General features: G+C 44.1%; 1 long non-coding RNA gene across 1 annotated transcript; it reads right to left on the bottom strand.

Moving 5' to 3' along the window:
* Positions 1 to 6: 6 nt before the first annotated feature.
* On the bottom strand, positions 7 to 26,071 carry LOC109370661. The gene is made up of 3 exons (XR_002120980.2): positions 25,941 to 26,071; positions 7,358 to 7,487; positions 7 to 5,838 (listed from the first exon to the last, which is right to left on the bottom strand). It is a non-coding gene; the product is annotated as an uncharacterized LOC109370661 (long non-coding RNA).
* Positions 26,072 to 26,077: the final 6 nt, after the last annotated feature.

The following is a 26,077-nucleotide window of genomic DNA, read 5'->3' as shown; positions in this document are numbered from 1 at the left end:
CATTTTTAATGTAAAATATTTTTAAAAATACTGAAAGCATTACTCTGCACTTTATTATGATAAGATCTGTTTTGCTACGCCACAAATCCTCCTAAATCTCAATCCCAAGCATAATGTCTCCCAGATGTCTCAACTAGTTGCCATGCCAACTAAAGCAGCTTAAATTAAATGAGGGCCTGAAATGGCACCTGCACCACTCCAGGTCTGCCGCACATTAAATAAAGCTCTCTCGACGGGCTCAGAGGTGCCATTAAGTTGAACGGCAGCTATCTGATTATTGTCTCTAGATAATTTAATGAGGTCTCCAAACATGAGCAAAAGCAGCACGGCTGATGTTCCTGCCTTCTGCAAGCAGCTGTGCCCAAGTGGGTCAGTGGCTGCAGCCTGCCCAGCAGCAATAGATGTCACACAGAACCAACCACGGAACCCTGCGGACTGCGCTCCGCGATCCCAACAAGCGCCAGAGCTCCTCCTTGGAGCCGGCCCACGGAGAGGCGGCCACTGGAGCTGTAACAGAGCTGAGCACCGCCACCAGATAAAAATTGCTTCTGACAGAAGTAATTAGTTAAGTAGTGTATAAAATTAGAACTACAAATGTACCAATTTGCTTCAGACTAATTACCAAGGGAAATGCGCGGCACAGGAAAACTTCACTTGCTCTGACGGGGAGACTTGCTGAGTTGGTACATTTTACAAACGAATTTTAGAAAAGAACAAAGTATTGTGATGCAAGATTCTCACAGTGACTCAGAATCTTCCTCACTACGGCTCTGCTCACCTCAAAACAGAGCCACAGATACTTTTCTGCAGGAAGAAGCAGCGCTTTGTGGCTGAGCTGTGGGGCAGGCGGGCCAGCAGCAGGCAGGGCAGGAGGTGTGTGTGCAGGGCAGTGCATCCTGCCGCTCTGCAGGCACGGCCAGCCACGGGATGGCACTGCGAGGGCTCCCTGTGCACCCAGTCCCAGCCCCACAGCACTGACCCACTCATTAAGTAGTGCTGGTCCCCCCCAGAAGCCCCACGTCTCAATCACACAAGTGGCTCTGCTTTTGGCCACCTGCAGTTTAGCAGCACTCGGTATCATACAATAAAATGGCTTTAGTTTCATATCTAAATACTTGCATCTACTATTTGTAAAACAAAGCTTGAATCCTGTGGAAGCTCTATTCAGGGAAAGACAAACTAAATCAGGCGTTTCACTCCTGCACGACTGTCTCTGGGGTTGCTGAGACACATCTTCCTGGCTGTACACTGCCATCAGCCAGATGAGGACATACAGGCTCGCTGGTGTCAGCAAAAACTGCCTCTGAAATCCCTACGCAGTGGGATGGCAAACCATTCCCCAGGGTATGGCAGCACACAGCCTGCAGGGTAAAGGAATTAACGCTACACTTCAGCATTACTTCCAAAATTCCCTTAGTTATCTAATTGTTTGGTCACAAGGTTACCTGAATTTAATATTCGGACAGGAAAAATGTTTGTCAGATGTTTGTGCTACTAAATACCTCTTGCAGATCACAATTCTGAAACGTTACAGTGCTTATGGGCACATGTGGTAAAATTAGCAAATATTTCCACGAGTAGGAAAAGAGCAAAACAGTGCAAAGGGCTGCGTGAATTAATCAGCAGATAGAGCTGTGCAGATTAATCAGATCTGTGGACAGAGGACTAATGAATATTGATAATTTATTCTACAAATAGCTTTTAAATGGATTGAAAAGATGCAATGCCAAATACCAACGCACAGAGAGCACCTCCTCAAAGGTAACAGTGCAGAACTTTCTCACATAGCGCCCTTTCAGCTTCCACAAAAATCAGGCTGTAAACTTTAAATTAGAAATTAAGATAATTCATTGAGTACTCACAAAAGGTTCAAAATTAGAAGGAGAGAAGGGAAAAAAACACCAATCTGTTTTTACTGACTCACTGACAGCCAGACACACACCACAGCAGCACTGACTTGAGAGGAAACTGCTAACAATACATGATATTAAACTTCAAAACCTCCCTGGTGTTTTCCCACGAGGACGCAATCTTCTCAATAGAAATAATTTCCCATTGATGCATACCAGGGAAAAAAAGAAAAATCTCTGTAATACTGGTATACTTAGATATAGTAAATTAAATTCCATGAGTAGCTCGTTCTCTTATTAAATTAAAATTACATGGAGCAGACAGCTGTGTTGAACTAGCAGCCTATTCTTTAAACAACTCCACACTGTTAGCTGGGAATGCTGTACAGCTTGCAGAGCTCACATCCAGGTAAGTTTTTGCTGTAAGAAGGAACTCTGAACAACCATCACCCTGCAGAGATGGATTTGCATCAGTTAAACCCCCTCTGTATCAGTCTGTGTGGGGCCCAGGCATAGCTGTGGCTAACTGAAAACAAAACGTTGGGGCTGGGGGAATATTTGCACCCAGCAGAGCCGGCTCCTGGAGCCGCCTTTTCAGTTGCACACAATATTATCCAACTAGACATTGCAAGTGCTGCAATGAAGGCATTCAGCAGTCAAGTTCTAATAAGGTAAAATTTTAACCCTCCTACAAGAGCTCCTCGTGTTACAGCGACTCTTTGTCATACAGTCCATTCGAGCAGACATCCGGGCCTTTTTCAGATAGAGTTTTAGAACTTTGAGAACAGCACCATTTTCTCATCATCTTTATATGATGTCTTCAAACTGTTCAGTTGCATTCTGTTCTGCCCAGAACACAAACTGCTACCAGCCACAAAAGGGCAACCCACAGCCTTCTGCAGCACATCCTGATCCTCCCAGTCCAAGTCCTGCTGGGTTTGTTGGAGCGTCGGCCCAAAGGAGCGTGCTGTGCGGGCAGCAGCACAGGGCACACTGCCTGCGGTCCTGGTGGGGCCACATCGCCCCTTCTGCTGCCTGAGGAACAGCTTTTGCTCCCTGATGGCCAGAAAAAACAGTTCTGCCCCCCCCAGCAGATGGGTGGAAAGGAGGTGCTATGCACCTTTTCTTTTACTAGCCTTAAAATCTTTCCCCGTCAACAAACAATACTGACAGGATATTGTCTTCTCAACTGCTTCTAACATTCCCTTTAATGGAAAAAGTGTTCCAGAAGTTACCACAGCACCAAATTACAATAGATCCCAGCTAAAGAGGAGACATCTGTGTATTTCCAGTTGCAGATTTCAGTATTACAGTCGATTAAAGATTTTGCAAGTCTGACTACTGACTGGCTGCAGAACAGAGCTGTATGGCAGATCAACCAAGAATTCCCACAGACGGTAACGTGCACTGAAATGCACTTCAGTCACAACATCAGTGGTCACTGTTCTCCTATTTGATCAACACTCCTGGATGCCGTCAGCCCAGCACAGAGCCACACAGCAGCCTGGAGTGCATCCCCACAAAACACTGCTCAGAATAACTTAAAATTGGTTAGCCACGAAGGAAACTGACATTGCTGGTTTTCCATATGAAACTTGGCAGTAGCTAAGCTTATCCCACTTACAGACTCCTGGTTGTACAATTACACAGAAGGAATAATCCTTAGCCTAGATCTGATCTAAAACTCACATGACTTGTTATAAAAGAAGAGAACTGAACTACTGCAAATGACCGAAATCCAGTTTGTGAAGACTCAGATCTTCATATGAAGGAAATACTAAAGCAAAATTGCAAGAGCTTTATCTAACACTCATGTGACAAAGCCTGAATATAGAATGGCAAGGTTTTCATCCAACAAATCTTTTATCAGCCAATAAATCATGTCATACTTTAGTTACAACCACTGGGTTCAAAATAATTTTCCTGACGACTTTTCTTCACCAGAGGTTTCAAGGTACTACAAATAGATCAAATCACAATTCATGCAACTCAGTTTATATCAAAGAAAGAATGACAGCTTTCATTATTGTTTTTTTCATTATTCTAAGGAGGGTTATACAAAAACAAACAACGACGACCCATCAGTAACTGAGAAAATAACCCTCCCAACTCTGACCATCACCATAAGCTGACACACTCAGTCCCGCTGAGGACTGACACCAGTACACCAAAGCTGCTTGTAGGATAAGTAGGACATGTGATGGACGCCCATAGGATTGTGCAGTTGTTTTAAACATAACTGCTACATGCATCCTGCCAACAGAAGAGAAGTCCTCAGGTCTCAGCTACAATGGCAACAAACTTGTAATTTTGGAAAATAAACCTAAATCCTCAATCAGAACACTTCATACACTCTGAATGTACACACGTTTTGAGCTGGAAGGTGACTGGCAGGTATGCCACTGGAGCTCATAACTGATAGTTCTTCATGGCCTGCCTGATTTACAACAAGATCTGGGTAACAGTTTTGGCTCTGGGAGGGAGTTACTGTGTGAACAACCAGGTTGTGGATTATAAACTCAAAAGACAGTGCAACCAAAGCTGTAAAAAGAAGAGCAGTCAATGAGATGACACACACCTGAGTGTGTTATGGTGCAACACCTCAACAGTTCAGCACAGAGTTTAACAGCATTTGTTTGTGGCATTTTCCATAGAAAAGACACAGGTCTATCAGCTTACCTCAGATTGGCACAGCCCTCAGAATGCTCACTTGGTAACAGAAATGCCAACGTGTGAGGACATTTGATTACCAGCTCTTAAACATTATTTTCACTAGTAAAAGTCTACAAAGATTATTATTTTACTAATAACTTGTGTAAAAATATCTGAACAGTTTATAAAACTGTGCATAATCTTCAGACTCTTGAGGGAACAGAAATAAACGATCCATTCAGTGCTATTTATCATGGTTATGTTTTACCAGTTAAAAACTTCCCCCAAACTGATCTTAGCAGGACAAATGTTTAAATTAGCTTACAGAAGAGAACAGCCAATGGGGTTAACCAGGCAGAAAAACCTCGCTACAATTCTGGGTATGCAGCTGGAAAAGTCTGCAGAGATCAGAATTACTCTGATTTTCTTTGTTCCAAGCCAATCTCATTTTATTCCTATGTTCAGTACTGCACATCTACAAATCTGTAGTTAACTCACCACATTGATTTCCAGTGACATGAGCAGACCAAGTGCCCATAGCTCTGCTCTGAACCCCAGAGCTCCTCCTGCAGCTGCTCCATAGCAGCACAACCCCCCCTGCATGAATCACTTCATTTTTCAGTATTTCACAAAGCAGAAATTCCCAACCCCAAAACAGTACCCAAACAAAGACTGAAAAAGGAAACAAAACGACACGCCTGCGTCAAGTTATGATGAATGAAAGAAATGTAAATTTTAATATGGTTACCTGTAGACAGCATGTACCTTTGTATCAGTGACACATCCAACACAACACTGAAATCTGTCATCTTGATCAAGATAGGAGCTGAACAAAGAGAGCCAGCACCCAGCCAGGCTGCTGCAGCATCCCCAAAAAGTCATGATTTCAAAGCAGGTGACAGTCACTGGCGCTTTCCGAGAGCACCAGGAAGCATCTGAAGGCACTAATAACTGACAGGACGATCATTGCTATGTAAGTTTTCAAAGAAACATTTTGGAGGATTCACCACCAGTAGCAGCACTCCATGCTGGTCGCATCGCAGCACTGCACTGACAGCCCCACACATTCTTAGTTTCACACTGCACTGCTCAGCATCAGCACTAACAGTAACAACAGCTTCAGGAAAGTACAGCTTCCCTTCTTCACATCCAACTGTTCAGACACAGGCTCGGGGTTTTTGTAGTTCTATTACACAGATCCCACCAACTGCCAGTAGCTTCTAAGCTAATGAAAATTACACCTACCTCAATTAAGCAGCTCTATTTTATTTTTAGGATACATTTCTTCAAAATAGTCAATGTGCGGAGGCTGGAGTATGTCAAGGGCAGAGAGTACCTAGGAAACACCACACAAGATCAAGACCTACCCCAGTCAGACAGAACAGACCCCTTTCACAAAGACAGTCAGACTGCACTTTTCTTTGGGAACTTAGTTTTGTGTTATCCTCTACAGACAGACCAATATTCTATCTCACTGGATATCTGCATTTAATAGCCCCAGGTCAGATATTGTACACTCAGGGTCTCTTTTCTTTTTTCTTTCAAGAAAAAAAATCCACCTGCTCAAGTACTGGCTTGAGAGCACAAATTTATCTACTCACAGTATTTTATAGATCTCAAGAATAAGTAACAACAAAATAAGTAATTCTAACAAAACACAACAGCAAAAGAAAGTACATTTTTAAGCCATTTGTCTTCAACTGTGCTGTAACATAATGCTTCCATGTAGGAATTACAACAAGCAAAGCAGTTTACACCCTGAATCAGGAGGGCAGACAGTTACCCAAGTTTTCTGAGCAGAGCAAAAAGGCAGAAAAGCAGCAGTGCAGAATTTCCATCTATCCTCACATATTTTTCTAGATCCTGCCCCAAGCATATCATTTGGGAGGAGCTTTGGTGGCTTTCAAGAATGACATGCAACTGCCTACAGAGATAACTTCATTTCATTTCAGTCCTCAATAAAATCCCCCCAGAGACAAGATCCTGGTGGGAAGCAGTTTAAGACATCACTTCAAAAGATGTTGTGTCCCAGAGCCCAGGGACCAGCAGCAGTGCATGGAGCTCTGTGGTCTGGCACTAACTCACAGACTGATCCCTTTCTTTTGCATCCCCACTGATAATTATCTTAATTCAGTGCTGAGCCACAAACAAAATGCTTCTTGGAACATGATAATGCCAGATTAAAAAAAAAAGAAATTTTTAAGAAAGAAGGAAAAGCACTGAAACCCAGTTCTGAAACATACAAACTTTGTGATCCAGTTGCACTGGAAGGAAGCACAATGCTTGCTGCTGCTCACCTACGAGAGGTTACCATACCACAGGAAGTTTCATTGAGTACATTTTTATTCACTGCACACAGAACCACATGGGTCAATTCAAATCATTTTAAGTGATTTTACTTCACCCAGCTGATCTCACTGAAAGCAGACTCAAGAGTGCTTGCACAGCTGCTCTGCTACAGAACTGAGAGCAGTGAATCCAACAAAGGGAGCCGAAGATGGAGTAAGAAACAGTGTGAAAGCAAAAGCAGCTCCAGCTGGCATCACTTTGTGCTGAGTGAAATTCACCTAAAGCCCAAAATAAGATTAGGCTGAAGGGCACTGCCTGTCTGTAACCATTTTGGAAGGGAAGTATGAATGCCTTTAGATTCCTGGTAATCGAGTATTCAACTTTTTACAGTGCTCGCTGCACTACTACCTGAGTTTCCAGGTAATCTGATAAATGTGGAATTACAGAGCTTTTAAAGCATTTTAAATATTCTATAACTTAAAAGGAAAAGAAATTATTCACATATTTTATAATCAGGCTTTAAGAAATACTTTGAAGTTAGTTTGAAATACTTTAAAATTACTTACATTGTCATGCTTAAAAAAACACAACATCTTCAACTCCCGGAAGACCCTTTTACAAGAGACCAGATTTTGGAAGACGTTGGGCATCTTTTTGAGTGCAACTCTCTTTCCGTCTCGCGGATCTGTGACTGACCTGCAGAACAGAAGATGCAGAACATCACACCACCGTTAGTCCATGTTTTACTTAAGAGTTCTTATCATTCTCAACTTAAATGCTGAGTCAAAACAATGCAAATACATTGCATGGGGACAAAAGTACTAAGCAAAGCGTGTCATACGCTGCACTCCAGAGTCTGCATAAAACGAGCGTGGTCTGTGTGATCACCCTTTGCTTACAGTACACACACACAGGTGAGCTCAGCAGCTCCTAACTGGCTCAGCACACGTACATCCATGCACACACTGCTGGCCACTGGTGTACACTCAGAGATCAACACCCCAGCTAAGGAGCAGTTGTGACCACAAATATCTTCACATCCCAAGAAAGACTTTACTACAAATAAAATGCCTCTTCAGCTACATAGATTTGATTTTCCCAAAGAGGACAAACACTGTAACTATCCCACTCAGACAGCACCATGTCAAATCCAGGTCCATCACTCCATCACCGAATCATTTTGCATCTGCAGAAGTAAAGGCACACAGCATCTAAGCTTCCACAAATGTAAAATGGGAATGACACCGGGCTTCCTCTCAAAGTGCTTATGTGATGCAGGAACAGTAGTGCAGAAATTTTAAGGTGCCTTGCAGATGGCGACCATTTTAACTTAAGTAATTAGATTCTGAAAATAGAATTTTATAATGAGAACCACAAAATTAGAGCAAGGAGATTCTGGCACCTCAATTCCCAATCACCATTTTTAAGGTGAGGTTTCTCAAACCTCCCTGTGAAACAGGGTTTCTGGATCTCCAGTCGTGAGGAAGCCTTTGCTTTTGTCGGCATACTTTCATTGGGGTGGTCAAAATAACTTTCTTCTGTAGGAATGCACATAAGAATCTACAGCCAGCTATATATCCTGATGAAACGGTTCCAATTTAAGGCAGAATAAACCAATGCCTGAGATCCAGTGAGCAGATCCACTGCCACATTTCCATTAGCTGTAAGAAATGAACAGAGCAGAAAAGCGCTGTCCTTAAGGATCGACCCAACACACCAGCAGGGACCGCATCCCGGGGCTGTACTGTGGAACCCAAAAGGAGCAGAGAGTAAAAACCATCAGCAATTTGTCTGCAGGTTTATTTCACTGAGGAAAACAAAGTTGCTTCTGAAATCCAACCTGCCAGTGGGCAGGACGAAACCGATCTGCTGGAAGAGGAATAAACACCAGAAGAAGTTTCCGTCTGCTTGCAGGCTCAGACCCAACTGAGCCAAGGAACATCTGCTCGGTGCCACGGGATTCGGATCCCGCAGCGCGGCTCCATTCCAGCACAGCGCTGGGATGGGCTGTTTAACAGCCACCTCCGAACCACAGCCAGAATCGGGCCGCCTGCTGCCTTCGTCCCCGGAGTCCTGAGCACAGACATCAGCGAAGCACCTGACCGGAATGCTGTGACTCAGGCGGAGGAATAACACTCCTGGTTTCAAAGCCGCACCGGATCTCGTTCGTGGCTTAAGGCAAAACTGACAAAGTAGCATTTCACCTTATAATTCATGCAAAGACCAGTCATGCTCAGAGCTGGTAACAATATAACTAATGACTGTGAATGGCAGCACAGTAATTTCACGCCATGTTGAGTTTGTTCTCCCTGAACTCGGGCAGCAGCTGCTTGGGCTCAGCACACAGCCCCAGGGAACAGGGGTAAGTCTGCAGCCCATTCACAGGAATGCTCCTATTTCTTTGGTGAGATGCTGCAGGGCTGAGCCACTGGTAGCACAGCTCCCTTCCTGCCATCACGCCGCCCTCTTCCAAACATCTGCACCACTGGCCAGTGACTTTTCAAACCAAACCTCCCGTGAATTAATTACGGAGGTAGAAGATGTTGCTCTAAATGCATACGCTGCAAAAAAAATCAGATGTCCATCAAGTAACAAATCAATTTACACAGTCCTACCGTGTGAAATGAAATTTAAAGTTAAAAAAAACCACTCTACCTCTGTCTAAATTAAAGTTCTTGTAAATCAATTTTAATTACATATAAACAACAATACAAACTGCAAAGCATTCTTCCCTCTTGGTACTAAGCCAATAATTGTCTAAGTTTTTTCCTTAATCCTTTATAAAAAATGATAAAAACAACGTTTTACAACCAAAATGATTACCTTAGAAAGATTACTGAGGTAAGGAGGGCAGCTGCTGAATGCCTGGAAATCCCGACAGCTACCACAGATTTACTGATGCCCCTTTCTCAAGGTCCAAAACCTCCTAAACACCAGGGAGTGCTGAACATCTGCAGAACTGTTGAACTTCATCACAGCTGTGTAAGCAAGTGATGTTGCTGCCCTCCGATTTGTCATCAAACGCTTTCATACTGCAAAAATTGGTGTACGCAAACAGCTTGTCCTAAGGTCCTGCTGTAGGCTGTGATAAGAGCTGGACAGGGTTGCTGCTGCAGGCGAATTTAAGGCATTTTTTATTTGTTAATAACGATCGCCTGCAATGCCCCGCTCTGGAAGCAGCTCCTCAGCCCTTCCCTCCTCACTGCAGTGCTCCTCTCCCCACGGCCCCCCTGGGCGCCCCGTGCTGCTCCCAGGGCTCTTCACTTCAAGGGACAGCAAAAACTGACAAAGTGACGGACCAGCAGTGCCAGGACAGCACTCCAGAACAGGAAAGAGAAAAGAAGCCTGTCTGGGGAACTCCTATTTACATCCAACAAAGATTCTGAAAATGTGCCTTGGCACTTCTATACTTTGATATTAGTAAAATAATTATTTATAGCAATAAAGTATCAGGTCATATATCCCCAAGAGGAACAAGAAAAGCATGAAAGTCTCCCAGGAGCTAATTGAGAGAACAACCAGAAAGGCAGCTTTGCTTATTGCTGCTGTTCTCAGAAGAACCCATTCCAATTCCCTCCTCTGCTTTGTTAGGATATTGCTCCCTGGGTGAGTCCAGCAGCAAGGCGAACCCAGCAGGAACCCGTCCATCGCTCAGCACAGTCATGGGCTGCTCCTGCCAGGGACTATGAAGCGTGCAAAGGCTTCGCTTATGAAACGTCAGCTGTAGCTGAGATAGAGATGAGAAACCACGACTTAATCCAAAAATAAGAAAGCAGTATATAGGTGTGGGGCAAAAATTGAAGTCATATAAAATCAGGAAGGGGAGAAAAACAATCAAGGAAGATCTAGTTTAGCCTTAATTGTGCCTTTAAGAATTCTGGCTGCAGATGTTACTGTGAACATCCAGCCACATTGGTCTTTTTTATTATTCTTCAGTGCAAAACACGTCAAAAGCTACTGGTAATGCCATTAAACAGAGCCCAACATTTTGCTTCCAAGGCAGCCTGAGTCCTTCTGCAGCACCACGAGCCGCGGGGCAGGAAGCTGCAAGGGCTGCCAAACCACACAGCTGGGAAAGCAAAGCAGCTTCTTGTGAGATGTGATCCCTTTGTTACCTCACCAGTCTCCCAGCACATAACTACTACTGTTCCCCAGTGAGAATATTTATATTAATTTCCACTTCAACTAATTGGCTTCATGGTTCAGCCACTTAAAAAATGGTGAGCAGCTGCAACAGCTACTTGTCATCTGTCACCTAGTGCTACAGGTAACACCAACAGAAGTACGGCCAAAATATCACAGAAAGTTGTTTCTTTTTCTTGTTTTCTCCATGTATTTGAAAACATGCAGTTATTCTTAACAGCCAGTTTCCTCCAGAACAGCAGCCTGATCAGCTCTCCCTTGCCATGCTTGTAAACAGGACAAAGAATATCCTGCTAGCCAAAAAGAGGGAAAGGAAACACAAACAAAAGCAGTAAAAAGATTATGGTTTGGGTAAGTTAGATACCAAGATAAAGATACCAAGAAATGCAAAACTCTTTGTCTTATTTCTGGAAACATCCAGATAAAATCCGTGGTCCCTCCGAATATTTATTTACCTTAGATATGCAACCTGGCATATTTCATGTAACAGAACAGCTGATTGCAAACATTTGCTAAGAAATCATCAATAGCTTTGCTGAGTTCAGCAAAATAACATCTTATCAAACAGAACACACAGCCTAAGAACTGCAAAACAGATACACTCCGTTCTGCTTCTCTTTGCAGACCCACTGAAATACGCAACCTCTGAATTCTAACACTCAATATCTACTACACACGCCTGTATTTTTAAACAGAAATAAACACCTTCTAATTGAGATGCAAACAAATCTCTGACAGAAGAACTTTGGCTGTTGTCAGAAAGTTATCGAATACACATCTGGATGCTCAACGTTTCTCTTCAAGTATCACCTATTTCTTTCAGACACCAGATTTCTCCAAAATCTCTCATCGTGTCAAGAGTTGGTGTTTCTGCACTCGAACAGTGCTACGTGTGCTCTGGACTTCAGGCTGCACCTCGCTTAGCTCTCCTGTATCTGCCCTGCATTTGCTCACAAACCCGAGACCAGGTGCACAGCACAGAGCACACAGTGAAGCCATGCAAGGCCCCCAGCCCTCGTGTGACCGGAGAGCTGAGGGCACCGCGAGCTCCGGAGCACTTTGCAGTGCTGGGCCTGGAGGGAGCGCGCCTGGAGCAGGGCAGTTCCATCCATAAGAAAACTACAAACATCCACATGCCACATCTTACTGTCTGTACTGAAGTACTGCATAAAAAATAAGTCTGATATGAAATGTATTAAGAAAGATAATTTACACTAGCTTTTCTTTACAGTAAAGGCGAATCACTCCAGAAGTAATAAATTCTTATTAGTACTGCAGCTGCAGAAAGGATTAATGGCACCATCCAGACCTCCAGCTTTCAAAGACATTGCTTATCAAACTGAATTCTCACAGGCATTTCGCCTTCCAATTCTCTCTGAAAGTCTTTAGCAACTCCCTACCATGCTGATGGCAAATGTTCAAGGCAGACATCATGCCAATGGTAACTTCTCTCTGAATCCAGGTCAATGCATACACACTGTTCTGTATTTCAACTGGCAGAAAAACAAGTTTGTGACTACTCCATGGCAATTATTACACAAAATAAGATAATGAAAGAATGTTCTCAGAGGGTGGTGTGGGAAAATGTTGATTGAGTTTGTTCTAAGAGGGAAGCAAATCTTCCCTTCTGCTAACAGGGAATACGTATGAAGGCAGCTCAGGGCTGACCGGGCGGCGGGGGGCTGAATGCCGTTACCTCCCAAGTTTTCTCCACTAGTCCAAGAACTTCCTTCCTCCGTTGCTCAACTCTATCAATCATAAATACTTACTTTTTCCAGAAAGCTCTACCCTAAGATATGTAACAAACATGGTCCCACGAGCATTTCAGCTGCTCACCTGCACATATTTGATGCAGCACTTTTAAACAAACAACGCAGCTTGTATCCAAAGGCACATGATACCCGAGGTGCTGCTTTTGGAATACACAGCATTACAACAAATCCATGATGTTACAAAGCAGAGTTCTATTCTCAGCTACTGAGGTTAAGAGTTCTGCTTTAGTCTGGCAAACGCTTAGAGGCATTTTGTACTCTGCTATAACAAAGACTCTCAGAACATTTGGAAGTGGAACAGAACAAAAAATACTTCAGAAATGCTCACAAAACCAATATGATTCCCAGGACTAGTTAAAGGACAGGTAAAGGGTGTGTGGTTATCATCACCTCACCTCACCTGTCGGGGGAACGCATCATTGGGTACGTAAAGCTCACTGGATCCGATGGCCCACTCCCTATGTTCTGGTCTCTGGGTAGAATTACTGACAGATAAGCCCACACATTTCAAAGGGTTTTTTTTTTTTTGACAGTTCCTAATGGCAGTGAAATCATGGAAATGCTAAGCACAAATGCTAAAGTTGGAATAAATTTAGCCAAACTTTAGAAAGCGGACGCGTGGCTGCTAATATGAAGCTCTCATGTGTGCCTCCCTGACCTGCCTCACTGCACACAGCATCAAAACACAGAGCTGAGACTAAGAGAAGACAGACTGCTGTGTCACTGCCACGGACGGCTTGGGCAGGGGTCAAACATGGTCTGTGACCAGACAGTCACACAAGCTCTGTGTAGTCAGTAAGGTGAAAGATAGGTGGCATTATTCATTATGGAGCGCCTGCCTCGGGTAACACATGAAATGCTCCTCTGGAAATGCCTTCCTCTACCAGTCACCTGCAGAGGGAGGTAGGAGACCCGGCTTAAAATGGAGGCTCACCTGCAGATAACCAAGGCTTGCTGACTTGAGAATTCTCATCTCTAAATTCTGCTCAAGTCTCCCCTTTCCCTGTGTGCCAGGCCTGAGTTCAAAGTCAGCACTATCACTTACAATACACGTTAATTCCTGTTCTATTAGTGGAGTGGCTTTCTCTGCAAAGGCAAATGGGAGTGGCGGCTAATTGCATGGCACCATTACAAGAGAGGTTTGTTTTTGTTGGATTTTCACAACAGGAGAAACTTAGCATGCACACTCACACAATTAGCGTGGCATTATAATGTGCTTTACCCTCTGGCTCTGCACACATTGTTTAAGAGATGCAAAAGCTGATAGATTGTGGTTTAAAGGAAATATTCATAACCATTTTAATTATTCTGTTTGAAAGAAAAGCCACACACAGATAAGATAGGAGAAAGAGAAAACAGTTGTGCTGTCTTCACTTCGCTGTACCAACCACAACTCTGAGGAACGCTTTATAAAACCTCCAGCATGAGGAAGAACGAACAGATGGAAACCTACTCATCAGCCACAGCATCGTAAGTGAGGAAGAAGAAACTGAAGTCAGAGAAGTACACAGAACTGGAGTACATCTGCCCACTGGGGTGACAAGGCACAGGCCAGAGGTGGAAGCCAAGATGAACACCTGGGGACAAAGTGAGTTCTTCCCACCCTACCAGCACAACATGTCAGCTGTCTGCTCGTGGCACACAAGACAGGCACATGTAAGACAAACACCGACACGAAGCATGCCCACATTTTCACCAGTTCATGAACGAAGTGGCCACAAAATCTGTTGATGCTTCTGATGCAAACCACTGCCCGCCAAGAGCTGCCAGCAGCCACACTTCTAAAAGTGTTTGAAACAGAACACTGAGCGCGAGTCAGTGCTGATAGCAGCACACAGGCATGGGAAACAGACAGGGTTGCATTGTTAAAAGACTTATTACCAAAAAGAACAGCTGTTATTTTTGGAGATATTTAAGAAATTGATGTGCTGATAAGATTTTCGGGTCACAATTGCTGTGCAGCAGTCTCCAGTTGGCAATACTTCAAAGTTGCAGAAATGAAATATTAACAGTCATTCTTTATTTTAAGAGATATGATACAAAAGCAAACTGAAAAAGATAGCTGAGATGATATCACTGAGCAAAGCTTTGTGTATGCTCACCTTTATTTCTGAGGTACAGACAAACAAGACCAGTTGCTGTGGGAGCAGTAAGGGCCCGTGCAGACAGTGCAGTGACAACCAGAGGTAAGAGCTCAAGAGATCTATTGGAGGATGTAAGGGCAGAGCCTCCCCCCAGCAGATACGACACCTGTTGCCCTCTCCTGGATGCATAATTGCAACATAAAGAAGCAGCCTGCTTTACTGCCTTTTGCTAACAGCAAATGCTGTTAACGAGAGCCTTGTTTGAGATGTAGGATTCATTCAAGGAAAGAAAAGGATGAATACAAGCTAATAGATTTAATGGAGAACTTTAAGATGAGTCCAAAGAAAACACCTAGACTTAACTTTCACCAAAAGGTATCTCATGTGAAAGGGTTAAGCAACTTGTTCTTCACATCACACTTCAAAGGTGCTCTTTATTCCCATCTTGCTCAGCTGCCAAATGCAGACCTCTCCAGAGCTCCTTTTTCAACTGTAGATGTCCTAAAAAGCCTTTTAATGCTGTGTTCTAATCACACCCTCGAGCATGTGTGCCATTATCACTTATTCTTTAAAAATCAGAGCTAAAAGCAAAACTGATTACTGCAAGAAATCTGTCTCCTTGAAGAAAAATTGATTCGGAGTATCTTACTTAGAAGAAAAGGATAGAAAATTAAAGGGATACTGTTATGGTTAATATCTTTAAAAATGTTTAATTTGGCTTCCTTCATGGAAGCTTAAAACTGAAACTGCTTTTCAAATCAAACTTGTTTCCCCGTTCACAGTACATTTTCTGGCTATGCTGAAGACCTCTTTTAGTTACTTCCCAACTGCTTATATGAAACACTGCTACAGTTAGTCACTGCACTGCTCAGGACGTTCATTCTGTGCACCTTCTGATTCCATACAAGTCAATCTTCTTTTCAGTCAATGCCACAGTAGCTCTTAAGGTCTGCGATACCGACAAACATGATCAACATGCACATCTCTATGCACTTTTGTTCTTTTTTTAAACACACACCATCTCTACAGGAACTGCTACATTCCTGATGCAATTTGCTGACCTCGATCCCTGTTGGCCAACCAAAGAAAATCTAAATGTGAAACCTCCTTCTCCATGTCCAACAAACCTCTAGGCTTTGGCATAGTTCCTAGAATATTTTTGTACCACCATAGGAAAGTAGGTTAATAAAACTGTTGGCCATACCCTCTAGATAGATATCTAGTTTCCAGCAGTAGTCATGTACAGTGTCTTAAATTTCACTATAAGCTGCTGCTGCTACCTCTCATCCTCCTACTATCCTCTCCTGAGGGCAGGGGAACCAAAGCAACAGGGAAACCCAATGATTAAACTCCTCTTTGCTCATTACTCCTGCCAGGCTAAGCATAATCGCTGAGAACCAGTACCTCCTTATTTCAGTGCTGTATCTCCCAGGTTAAGCCCATTGCGTTTCAGCCACTCCATCGTTTCACTGCAGTCACACTTGGCCGTTAGCCAGCATATGAAAAAATCTTATTTACTGACCTCTCAAGTTTCAGTCATTTTTCCTGTCCATTACTATGACACAGAATATTTGTTATAATAATGCAGAATCCCATATTAGAACACAGAATATTTATTACTTGCCATTCTCCCTTTCCATCCCTCTTGTCAGGAATTATTTTAGACAACAGCATTCACATTTAGCTGTTTTGCATGGCAGTGGACATCACGACCATAGAACTTTACATTTGAGCATTACTTAAATGTTAAATTCACTCAGAATTGCAGTCCCCAACACCAACATTTAACAACTGACAAAGTAAGCACATACCAGAGACTGCTCACTTCTTTCTCTGCTGAATAAACCAAAACCAAGAGCTGAGAAACAAAAGGAGCAGTTCTGTCTATTTTGTCAGAAGCAGCAGCTAACAAAAGCTCTTTTCGTGCTACCTCTTTCAGAGACAATGCAGTTTCTTTTCATAATGGCAATTCAAACTGAAGATAATCCTTTATATATTTTGACAGTAGTGGTAAAGAGCACAACTACATTAATGGCAGCTTCCTTGTTTCTGTACAAAGGGCAACAGAGCATCAGTTTTTCTGAAGCTTCTCCTGTACGTTTACTCATGTTAAATGTTGGTAATTTGCTGCCTTTTCTCCCACCTTCCCATGCAGGGACTTCTATGTGACCAGAACTGCACATTCACTCTTTGAGTTACTGTAGGAGCAGAAGAGATGTATCAGAACACAAGGAAAAGATAATCTTACTGCCAGCACAATCCAAGAGCCTGGAAATGCTTTGGAGTTGTGGATATTTTTCACATATAGACGACTTTTTTTTCCCTTCCTTTTTTTAAAGAGATGTATTAACAAAGATTTAAGAAAAATCTACAGCCCCTCAACTATTTTAAATGTCAAGGAAACAGCATTTCTTCATTCTCAGCAAAACCCAAAGCCCCACGTCACAAAAAACACCCTGAACTGCTATAAATCCAACTAATTTCCCTCCTACACAGCAGTAATTTCAGTTTCATAATTTCAAGTGAAGAAACACCGAAGCCAGACCTGCAGGGCCCTTGTCTAACCTACCCGCTTCAAAGCTGCATTTAGATTTAAATGATCTCCATGAACTGACCTGAAAACCCTAATACGGGTTTCTCTATTCTGAGTCAGCCAAAAGCCTTGTGATAACACAAATCACACCGTGGGTGTAATTCCAGCCTTCTCAGGACTTTCTAAAGTAAAATATAGAGCCTTGGGGGAAAAAGAAAAAAAAAGAAAAAAGAAAACTCAAAAGGGAATTCGTTACTGGCTCTAAAACACCTTTAACCCAAAGTTTAAAGAGCAGTTCCAGGGAAATAAGAATTGTTACAGAAGGATTGCCATCAGCTGATTGTATGATAGGTGACAAAATCTTCTTGGGAATAATTGTGGGAGCAGTAATGCTATCTTCATTTAATGTCCAAATTACCAAATGTATCTTAAAATTTTAGATGAGCCTTCAGATGAGTAAACAGTAGCACAGCGATGGCAATGTGACGTGCCTGAGACAGATCAGAGAAAACCACAAGTAGGTCAGGGCTGGTCCTGATTCTGTCAACATTCACCTACTTTCCACCTCCTTCAGAAAACAAAAAGCAAAGCAGGTCTCAGTTACTTCTCCTTCTCCACACAGGCAGCAGGAAAGGTACAATTCAGGTTCTGGGCTCAGGAGGGGACGTCAGTGCTTTGCGAGTGCAGTGCCGGACCTTAATCCTCACTTTTTCAAATAACATCAATGAGAAAATCTGAAACCCACCAGAAAAGCACTCTGCTATCTGATCTTCAATAACTTAAAAAAGTACTTCCCTCTTCAGACTAAAGCCTGCTCCTAAGGAAGCTGTTTGTTAGACAGCATTCTGACTTTATCATTGGAATTAAATCAGGCGACTCACAGCAAACTACTCCACGAGGACCGTGCTGCCCTGCGTGCCAGCTGCTGGCACAGAGCTGCTCCAGGGAATGCACACTGATGCACAGCATGGGCAGCACTCCGGACCTGCAGGAGCAGACATCCCTCACTCCATCAAATAGCAAATGGTGAGTGATAACAGCTTGAAGATTCAAACCTGAACATCATTCTGCCAGGTCACAGCCTCGCATTCTTTCATTCCAATTCGTAATCTAAATATTCACTTCTGAAGCAGCACTAAACACAAGACTAATGATCTAGGACACTGTCACAAATGTTAGCTCAGGCACAGCAATGGGCTGCCACAAACGCGGCTGTGAAGCTACATCCTTAACTAAATGCAACTCCCAAATTAAATCTGAGTCTTTCAGCTCGCATATTTACTCTACTTGTCAAAAAAGATGAGGCGCTATCAAAGAAAAAAAGAGAAAACGTCATGACAGTCACAGTTAATTCATTAGGCCAATTCAGAAAGAATAAGGGATAAGGAAGAAAAGCAGGGTTCTCCCTACTTTTGTAAGGACTCAAATTAACACCAATTATTATATAGAACTTCTGCTCCCAACAATAAACAGTAAATACTAAGGTAGGTGCTGAGTATGACACACTCCATTTATTTCAGAGCAGGTTACTTTTTCAAATACAACCTTGAGTGCCAAACCCTTTTTTCTGCTTAAATACCCACAAACTACAGATCAACATCAAGGTCTGCTTCCAGCACTTTCAAGGATCTCGGGAGATTCAGAAATACTGTGAGATTCAGAATACTCTCTGCTGGTCTTCCCAAAGGTACCAGCCAAGGAATTAGGAGACAATAAATGGTGGATTGCAGGCAGTCTGGGGATAACCACAACATTCTGCCCACACTGCTGTAAATGCTCACCTGCAAGACAACCTCCCTCCAAATCAGAAACACTCAGTGAGCAAGTCTAACAATCAGAAAGATCAAGTGATGGAAGGGCGCTACAAGAGGTGTAACAACAAAGGGACCAACACAACAGAAAGGTGTCACAAGGAAGAAAAAAAGGACTGCTCAGCCAGCCCCCGAAGAGCTGGGCTCACAGGGAAAAACTCCATCAAAAAGGGATCCCCAGAACAAGAACCATTCCCAGTGCCAGTCAGCCCTTAAATGAGCTCTGAGAGGAGCCAGGCTCCACCCCTTCCTGCCATACAGGTGAATTGCCTCCACCTGTGCTGACCTGGTCCCTTCCCCAGGTGCTCCATCAGTCATTCAGGCCAAGACTCAGCAGTTCCCATACAGCAAGCCAACAGGAATTTACAGAAACATCCAAAGAAAAGTTACTGTCGTACTGGAAAACCCTTTTAACAGTGCTTTTATTCTACTTACTGCATAACCTGTGGGTTGCTGACCTCTCATTTAGTGCTCATGCAGCCCCACACACAGGTGGGAATGCAGCCACTGAGGCACCCCTGCAGGCCAGCCAGCCTCAGCTGCTCACATCAAAGTGAATCGTAACCAGTGAAAACAGACCAGGGCACATCTCCTGCTTTCTGGAGACTGTAACCAACCTTAATGTATTCATTAGTAACCAAAACAGTTAAAAGAAACATAAAATGGTTTTCAGTGTAACAGTCCACCAAGGGCCTGCTGGACTCCTTCCTTCCTGACCTCAGTCGGCTCAACTTCCTCTTGCGGAGCTCAACAAGTGCACATCCCAGCAGTTACTTCACGTGACAAAGATTACCCATGCCTGAAAGCTGCTATTCAGTTTATGAAGTAAGTTTTATTTATTCATAGACAGGTATTCTTCAATGGTTGCAAGTATTTATGTTAAACAATAAAATGTATTAACTGAAATAGTAAAAATCCCTATACGCACTTCCATGAGAGAGGGGATGGGCAGCAGCTTCTCAGAAAAAAATGAATAATGTAGGATTTAAGCCAAAATAACTACTTGACTACCAACCATTCAACACTGCGCTCTGCGTCCCTTCCGCCATTAAGCAAAGGTTCTGTTTTGACACCACACAGAGCCAACAAAATGGAGACAGCAGTGAGAGCAGGGCCTGGTGCTGCCTGAGCAACAAAGCAAAACCACGCACCAAGCCCACAGATTCATTTCCCCATACCTTTTAATTTTCCATCAAACTTCCCACAACTGTTCCTGGACACGATGCTTAGAATTGCCATTTCTGTAATTGCACACAAATACCAACATGCAGTGCTCTACAAAAACTGAAGAAGTAACAGAAGATGATTTATCAATGCACGCATGCTACAAAATGATCCTGCCACCACATTCTGGTGTCAGAAACATCATAAGCAGTAAGAATTCCACTCACACATGGACGTTTCCGAGCCTTGATAGAGAAGAATCACATCAGGAAATTAAAACAAGATACTGCTAGGACACACCGGTTCTGTTCCAGCCCTTGTGATTAAAGCTCAAGCTCTTGCTAAGCACTCCCAGACGTGGTACGTGGCCGCATTCCATAGCCATGGAAGTTAGCTAACAGCAAGGCTGACACGAGACTACCTTTATTTATCCATCAATCTCGTGTACCAGGAGAGAACCAACACAATTTTAAACGTTATAATGAAGTTCAGGTCGTTCTAACATGCTCTGTCTGAAGCAACGTAAAGGGGTGGAAGTGAGCTAGAACAAAGGGAGAAAATGCATCCTGAGAACGGGTTGCTGACATTACCTTTTAGAGAGCCTGGCTTACTGGTACAACACCAATTTTTACAGCCTCCCCATCGCTAGATGACAGATAATTGCTATGGTTTGTACCACCTTTAGCTACTCATCCCATGCTCCACCACTTGCATTCACTTTTTCCTTGTTACAGCTTATTACAGTTAAATACTACTATCAATAAATAAATGCATTAACCACATAAGCCTCCATCCTTTACATACATATTTGTACTGCCTGTCATAAGCCACTTTCATTTAAGCATCTACTACCTCACTCAGGGGTCTACTTTACAAGATTGGACATAATAGTCAGTTTGACTCACAACAAAGCAAAATTTCCAGCCCTACTACGCGACGTACTCCAAATTACAATGCTAGGACTTTGTCTACACCAACTGCACTCAAAGGCTGCAGAACAGCGAAGGACCTCTGTGTTGGCCTGCTGCTGGATGAGGCTCATCACCACAGGCATTGCCACCATTGCCACAGCCGCGGGGCTGCGCCGTGCCGCCCGCTGCCCCCAGCAGCCACACGCAGCACACGCTGCTTCCTGTGCTACTCACCACCTCTTGAATCACGTGCTGAGAGCACTGACGCCTCGACCCACATATAAACACGAGAGGCTTTTGTGTCTTCTGCCTTGGTGGTAGGGACAAGTTAAACTCTCCTTTTAGAAGAAGTGAAAATGCATGGCGAGGAGAGGGAAAAGAACATCCGAAGTGAAATGTCTTCAACATTTGCAGAACTGAGGGCGATGAGCGCTCAAGTGACCTGCACGCTGCCGACCTTGGCATAAACTACAATGAGCTGATTTATTCAAAATAGTCCTCGCCCAACGCTGAGAAAAAAATATTATCCACATTCCTTCCCTCTTGCATCATCTCATGAGACAATAACGAACAATCCAGTGGATTACGTGGAGAGGACGCTGCTTCGCCCCCAGAGTCTGATTTAAGGACATCAAGTTGCCATATGCAATTCATTTCCTTCTGCAAGTTTGGGGAACTGCCATGTACGTGCTAACAGAATTCTTCTTTTCATGAAATTTGAAAACAGCCCCAATAACTTAAACATGGCAGCTTTGCAGAGTGTCTCATAGCACAACTGGGTGTCACTGTTCCACTCTACTTGTTCACAAACTGAGCCAGAATTCAACGTAAATAAAGTGACCCTTTAAAAAACACTGACACGATCACCTGCAGATGCTGAAGCTGTGACATTAGGTGTGAAACACAGCACGCGTTACCTCCTCCAAGAGGTAACTGGATAAAAATGGCTCGGTCTCTCTCTCTCAGACTCTCTGCCACACCTCAGCCAGCTGCAACAGCAGCACATGAAGGCTCTTCCCATTTGTCTGCTGCTTGCTGAGCTCGAAGGCTGTGTGGGGATTCTCCCTCTGTTGCACGTGTTGGGCCAGGCCGACTCCTGCCACAGGCTCTCATCCAACTGCTGGTGGATGTTGTGTTCCACCCACGCGAGGACCCACTTCCATTCAGTCCTGTTAGTCTCATTCACAACGAAAATTCTAGGGTGAATTTTAGACAGCTTCTCCAGTTCTTTTTGATCAATGATAATAAAAAAGTAATTTTAGATGAATATAAAATGGCAAGTGAGATGGTTTAAAGCAAAACAGTGCCCATCTAAATGCTAATGCTAAAATCAGATATTTTTGCTGTTCACAAATGCTCCACTAAAGGTGAGTTTTCAGGGACAGGAAAAAGACCATAATGCAAACAGCTTCAGCTTAGAAAAGGACATCTTACACCCACAAATCCAAAAAGGTTTCACAAAGCAGATTTTACTCGTTGAACTTTCTCTAAACTATTCACGTACCAGACCGGACTTTTGCATTCCCCTGTGCATTAACCACGCAAAACATCCCCTGGGTTGGCTCAGAGGGGAACTTATCCTGCAGTTATTCATATGGGTTTTGAAGCTGTAACCTCCTTTATTTCCTGACACATATTCCAGCAATTTGTCCAGAATAAATGATCTACACTGCATCCCTGCTCTACACAAGTCGATCCTTTGCAGCACTGCTGGGGGGGTTCCTGCTACCCCACAGACATCTCTCCCACTGCTCTGACCAGCACCAGCATGCGGATAAAACACTTAACATTGCTTTAGGGTTACACAGTGATCAATTCAATGCAAAACTCCTTTCAATGTTTCACTTAGCACTGGCTCGTGAGTTCAGGCCTTTGAAGGCCTAAGTATAAATTTGGGCTAAATTATTTCTGCTTTGACAAAGTAGTGGCAGCCCGAGCACAACATCTATCTCAAAGTCAGCCAAACCATCACAGCACTACCCAGCTATCAAACATCCTGAATAAAAACTATCAGAAACAGAAATACATTGAAAACCACACAGCAACATAAAGTTGCATAAATCATGCCTTTAAAAATAATTTAAAAAGAATGCACAGCTTTTTTTTGTGTGCCATTTGTGGCACATTTCCCACAGAAACGCCTCTCACCACAGTTTTTATAGTAATAACACTGGTTGCCTGGTTCCATCCTCTCTGACGAACTGCACCTTTCTGAACTCCACGGCACACAGAAGGCTGCCACGACCCGCACACAGCTGGCAGAGTCCCAGCCCAACCAACACAGCACTCAGTTCCACTCCGGCCACCCCCACAGCCGCTGCTGCTCTCTGCTCTGGGAATTTCAGTCCTGCAGAGGCATCAGCCCTTGGCCCCTCGCTCCCCAGCCAGGCTCCCTGCCTTCTTCTTATCACTATCGTTATTTTTACGAACCCCACCAGATGGCAGCAGCACGTCTCCCCAGCAGAACAGGGAGCGCTTTGCAAAGGACAGCTCCTTATCCCCAGAACGCTCACAAGACTTCCAAACATCTGATGCGCGTTTTGAAACGCGGGGCGCGGAGTTTTTGCTGAAACTAAAATCTGGATGTTTTTTTTCTCAGCACGTTAAGAATGTGCTGACAGGGGGCAGGTGAAGGACAAAGTGTCCCGCTGGCAGCAGGACGGGCGCGCGGCGCGGGCAGCACCCGGGGAGCAGCACAGACCTGCAGGAGCTGCTTCCTAACTGCGGGACAAGCTGCAGCTTCTGGACGACACGACACATCTCAGGGGTACGATGAAGGACTCCTTCAGGTATGTCAACCGCCTGCAGAGCAGCATTTCTTAACAACATACAGATATGAGCCCTTGGGTTATTCGTCAGCGCCAACCAATGCTCAGAAAGAGATCCAGATATGCAACAGAATCCTCACACACAATTAGCCTGGGCCTCGTGTTACTGAATTTTTCATGTTACGCTTGTACCAAAGGATGCATTTTTCATGGCTAACTTGAACTGTAAATACCCAAATCAATGTTCGTGTTGGGTTCTGTTATCCCATAAAGCCAGAACTGAGTTAAACAGGCACTCCCATTTGGAACGAAACCTAAAATTCAGCTTACCTCTACTTACAAGGCCTGCTCAGCTCAGCACAGCTCCACCCGCAGAAGTGAACGTGAAACACAAACGCTGCACAGTGAGCAAAGAGGAACTGAATTCCACCCATCACGTTCTTAGACTTCACGCCCTTACAGCTTTAGCACAGCAGCTCGGCAGGCTTTGTCCCACGGCCGTGGGGTAGCAGAGGAGCCTGGTTGCTCTGCCGCCCTCCACCCGGGCCAGACCCTCATCCTACACTTCTCTTCCCCCGGAGCTCTCAGTACTGAATATGCAAATGTAACCTTTTATTCCACTGAATGTTATGAACGCAGATCACTCTTTGTACCTAGATTTTTTTTTTTTTTTTGGCAGATAAAACTGGGAAAAATAAAGACCGGAAAATTACATGCAGGTAAACAAAGTGTTTGAGCCAACTGCTAACAGGGTCTGATCTTACACAATGCTCCAAATTTAAGCAAGCTAGCAACGACTGAGATGAAAACCCACACTTCATCAAGAAAAAATACAAGAACAGATGAAAATAATCTTTAAAGTTTTCTTTGCAGCCTTTACTGTTTCCTGGACTTTTTTTGAACAGTTCAGCACGCCAGGACTGGAGCAGTGCTGCCCATGCAGCAGCACCCCCGGCTCCCTGCTCCCAGCACTTAACTCCTGCATTGAGGGACACAGACCAGCCACAGCACTCAGCTACGCCTCTCCTGCGCACCAATCCCAGACAACGTGGTGTGTGACAAACACCGGCCTGCTCTAAAGGCAGGGCCACCAGCTACCGATGCGGGCTGTCCCCGCTCTGCCCCGCAGCCCCACTGTTCTCGGTGACGCCACAGCACCCACAGCCAAGCAGGAGCTGCGCAGGGCCGTATCACTGACCTGCTGCAAACTTGGTGCCGGCGAGGCAGGAAGTGCGCGGCGACGCGCCTGCTCTCACAACAAAACCCCGGCGTTCCTTCTGCTCCCAGACGGCCACAGAGCAGTGGGAACCTGGCAGCAGCTCATCCAAAAAACAATCAAAAACCACCCCAGCTTTGCTCCAGTGATCCTGACGGGCAGTTATGACACACATGAAGTGGTCACAAAATATATTAGAAGAGATTATGACCCACTGAGAAAATCCTGTGACACAGCAGCTGAGAGTCAAGTTATTGCAGCACAGTACAGTAGGACAGAAAATCCCATTTGCATTTATGAGAGGAGAGCAAAGTTCAGGCGCTCTGTTTCAGGCAGCCTCCCAGGCACAGCTCCCGGCAGGTGACGGGGATAGGAAGACATTTTCAGACACTTTGAATTCTAGCTCTTAAGACAGGTCAGAATACATCTTCTAATGTTTGTAAACCTGAAATCTTAGCAGGTGCGGCTCAGCCACACAGCACGTACGTTCTAAGGAAACGTGCAGGAGGTGCACAAACACGCTGCTTTTGTCCTAATCAAGACTGATGGTGCGGCCTGATAACAAGGGGTTGTTCTTCACCTCGCCCTGCCAAGAGAAACAAGAGAACCCAACTTTCTAAGAAAGGAGAAGAGCCAGCAAAGAACTGGGCAGCTTTCTTCTATTCTGGATCAAATGAGAAAAACCAAGAATGAATTATGATTTGGTAGAAAAGAATGTAAACTCGGTTTGTTTTTTTCTCTACTCACCAGACGACACCAAAGGCTCCGTATCCAATAGGTCTGTCCGGTTCAATATCCAGCTGCTGCTGTGGATGTTGTGAGTGCTGATGATGGTGCGCTTTGACCGCAGCCGCGGCTGCAGCTTGTACCTGAGCTGGGGCGGC

Source organism: Meleagris gallopavo, chromosome 21 (genome assembly GCF_000146605.3).
Source record: "Meleagris gallopavo isolate NT-WF06-2002-E0010 breed Aviagen turkey brand Nicholas breeding stock chromosome 21, Turkey_5.1, whole genome shotgun sequence".
In the NCBI taxonomy this organism is placed as follows: Eukaryota; Metazoa; Chordata; class Aves; order Galliformes; family Phasianidae; genus Meleagris; species Meleagris gallopavo.
This window is presented reverse-complemented; position numbering and strand designations above follow the sequence as displayed.